The 4,103-nt window shown below is 44.5% G+C and overlaps 1 protein-coding gene across 1 annotated transcript in view; it reads right to left on the bottom strand.

The window, feature by feature from the left end:
* The window catches only part of slc7a10b (solute carrier family 7 member 10b), a 26,896-nt gene that overhangs the window by 13,853 nt on the left and 8,940 nt on the right, over positions 1–4,103 (bottom strand). The window lies entirely within an intron of this gene.

Here is a 4,103-nt window from a genome sequence, read left to right on the forward strand (position 1 = left end):
CATGAGGACAACATGAAGACAACATGAGGACAACATGAAGGCAACATGAGGACAACATAAGGACAACATAAGGACAACATGAGGGTTAAAGCACTAACAGTCAACCATACAATATCATCACAATTTCGACAATTTCGTGATATTTGATTTCTCTATATGGCCCAGCCCTACTTTAAGTTGTTAATGCTTCTCCATAATAGTATGCGTCACCCAGTTTCTGCCATTGCACCTTAAACAAAAAAACACCAGTTGAGACTCTTGAGCAACCTCAATCACACAATCCACCCTGTCCCCCTCCGAGTTAATCCAGAGGGTCATTAAAGCACAAAGAGCTCAGGAACAGAGTCACGGAAGGAGTTAAAGGCCATCACTCAGGCCGGGACAATCCCTGCTGCCCAGAGCCTCAGTATGCAGTGTAGAGTACCAGCCGGCCGACACATTCAGACTACAGCGCTACCAGTAGCACGGCAGAAGGCAGCCAAGTGGCACAGACAGCCGTTACATAACCAGACATAAATTACCCCCTCCCGGGGGCTGCCGAGGTGGGAAGTGACCCGCTCACCTTCTGCGTCCGTTTACTCCCGCAGCGTACTAAAAGGAGACACGCGCAGGAAAATCAAAACTATATCAAAAATAAGAAATACACCCGTTGGAAAGATGAGGGTCTATGAAAAGTGCCTTTTGAGCCAATCCAGCGGCACGAAATGCCTCTTGATGCCGAGCGTGGCTCAGAGAGCCGAGCAGCCTCTCTGAATGGAAAGGTGCTTCAGCATTCTGCACACAGGACCTTTCTCTTGTTGTTCCTTACACAAAAATGTCCGCCTTGAGCATGCGACAACAGCTCAGCCGAGAGGGAAAGGTGGTCCAGTTGGCCCGGGGGGGTCTGGAACCTGCGGCTCTGCGGCCCCTCTCCAGTGGCTCCCCGTGGCTTTGACAGAGAGTTATGTGGAAAATCAGCCTGATCTCAGGAAACGACGTATGTATGACACGCAATTATTGGCGTGTAACCAAGACGCACACTCGGGTTGTAGTGTGTACGTCAACTAGAGAAAATCAGAAATCATACCTCGATATCGATATTGCGACGATATTCTAGGGTTGACAGTTGGTGCTTGGACAAAATATCTTCCCCTCTTAGATTTTAGGTAAATAATCATCAGTAATCATCATAAAAGGCAAATAATAGAACAGCTCCAACAGTCTGGTAAGTTCAGGAAATGACATCACTTCCCTGTGAGGCAGCATTTAACCCTCATGTTGTTTTGGGGTCAAATTTGACCAGTTTTCAAAGTCTTTTTTAATATATATGAAATAAAGGAAGTCGAAATACGGGTGAAGAATGTTGGAAAAAGCGGCAAAATCTATGAAAAAAAACTGAAAATGACAAAAAATACAAAAACACTTTGCAGAAAACTTTGTAAAAAGCAACAAAAACGTTGAGAAAAGGGGGAAAATGTTTTTCATGGTCACAGGGAAGACAACACAAGGGTTAAAACCAGGAACATTATGTCATGTCAAATTAGGAATATCAACGCCGTTCGGCCTCCATCGACGTACAGCACTAGAGACAACGTGGGCGAAAATACACGGTCACGTTTCCTAAACTTAACCGTCGCTTTCTTGTAGCGATAACACACCACACACATGTGTACATGTGTGTATGTGTATATATATATACATACACACACACTGTGTATATTCTTTTGTCAATTTCTGATTGACTGCATTTTTTTTTGGTTTTAAAATTTTGTTTTTATGTCTTGCAACATTGTTGATTGTTTGAGATAAATAAAAAAATGAAGTGAAATGAAACAGCCCAGTTTAATATGCAACTCTCTATTTGCAGTAAGGGGGGGGGGGGGTGGGGGGGGCTCCCGTGTTCTGCTCCTTTCAGAGCAACAGAGTCACTCTGGTCAAACATGGTGAAGATCCCTAGTTTTATGTACACCACACCACACACACACCATCACATCTGTACCCATCTCGTCATATACTACCCACATTTGTTAGGTGCTGTCTGAACCTCTTCTGGGACTCCTCTGAGGTTCATGTAGTCTCCTAACCAAAGACGCTGTGCCAAGGGGGAGGTCATACTCCCGACCCTGCCGTCACGCATGGAGCACCTGTGTCTAAAGCACACCCGACCACCACTCAACACAGACCCCGCCGACGCGTTAGGCAGATAGACCGTGTCTTCAGGGACCCCGTAATACCCGCCCACGGGTTTTGGTTTTCCCAAGCAGCCTCATAACACACCGATGAACACCCACGCCACTACGTTCTCCCATACCAACACTCCCACCACATGACAGCACCTTCCAGACCCAGGAAACCGCCGCATAATCCTGTATTACGCACACTCCCACCAAAAAATAGTAAACCATCAGCTGAATTCTACGAACGCGTCACGTGGTCTTACTAAACTTGGGATTACACACACCTCCGGTAACTCGACATAGCCAGACCGTCCTGTAGGCTCCGTTCCACTCAAAAATCCAGCTCATCCCAGATTTTACAACTAAAATGACAGAGCCCACCCCAGCCAAACGTTCATCTCGGGAAAGATTTTTAACAACACTACATCTTAATTTACATCCTTCATTCATTAATTCGGTCCGAACTGCCATGCTGACTCACTGCATTTCAAAAAAAGTCAGTCTGTTTCGTTCTATTCCACTATTATTCAGCACAGCACAACAACACCATCAATACCTATACACAAACACAAAACACTACCCAACACACCCCACACACACACACACACACACACACACACACACACACACAGAGCTGCTGAGTCTTCATTTCAGATCCATAAAGGTCAGTTTGAAAGATCTTTGTCAGATTTTGAAAGACTCATCATTAGCTCTCCACCAATCGGATCGGTCATTTGAGTCCGACTGCCGGCAGAGCCCGCCTTCCAACCGAGCATGTCAGGTCGGCCAAAAGGAACACCGACAGCCCTCCCTGCAGACAACGGCATGGACCACAGCAAGCAGACTCGAGTCAGGGCCTTAAGAGCCACACGAGCAACGCTATCCAGCTGAAATCCTCGTCACATACCACAAAAAATGTAATTGTCAGATGGATAAGAGACAGGATTATTTTGGGGCATTTTCCTTTATCTGTGTAAAACAGCTAAAGACATAAAGGGGGAGAGAGAAGGAATGACATGCAGCAAAGGGCCACAGGTTGGGGTCGAACCCACGGTCGTTGCATCGATGAGTTAACCCCTATACATGTGCGCCTGCTCTACCAGGTGAGCTACCCAGGCGCCCCAGGGACAACTTTTAATACCTAAATCTTCACCATCTTGGAACCTAGTATCCAATTTTGCATAAAGAAAGGAAAAGAAGTGTGTCTTATAATGATAAAAGTAGAGATTATTTACATAGAGTCTGGTGGAGATATGCTGCTCTATGCACGCTAAAAGTAGTGTTTATTTACATGGAGTCTGGTGGAGATATGCTGCTCTATACACGCTAAAAGTAGTGATTATTTACCTTGATGACTCTGGGAGATAGGCTGCTCATACACGCTATAAAGTATGATTATTTTAAAATGGAGTCGGGTGGGATAGCTTGCTTCACAAATACACGCCAAAAAGTAGTGATTATATATTAAATTTACATGGAGTTCTGGTGGAGATATGCTGCTCCTCTAAAAGTGGAGATTGCCGCTTCTAGACACGCTAAAAGTTAGTGAGTTATTGACTGGAGTCTGGTGGAGATCATGCTTCTCTATACACGCTAAATAGTGTTTATTTACAATTTTGGGATCTCCTGGTTTTTTTGTGATTGTGATGTCGGGGCTGTTTCTGTAACTAAAAGGATCTTACACGCTTTTTCCTAACTAAAAGCTCTATCTCTGTAGGGATCCATCCCATAATGTTGTCAGGCACTTAATATTAATAATATATTAATAATAATAATCTGTCAGCAGCAGAAACAGTTTTTAGTGTGTGTGTGTGTGTGTTGGATGTTGTTCAGATCAGAAATGCTAAATATGTCGTTCAATATAAAGGTAAAAGAAGCACAGATAGGCTCTAGAGAGAAAATTCTCTCTCTCTCTGCACACACACACACACACACACACACACACAC

Source organism: Etheostoma spectabile, unplaced genomic scaffold, assembly GCF_008692095.1.
Source record: "Etheostoma spectabile isolate EspeVRDwgs_2016 unplaced genomic scaffold, UIUC_Espe_1.0 scaffold383, whole genome shotgun sequence".
In the NCBI taxonomy this organism is placed as follows: domain Eukaryota; kingdom Metazoa; phylum Chordata; class Actinopteri; order Perciformes; family Percidae; genus Etheostoma; species Etheostoma spectabile.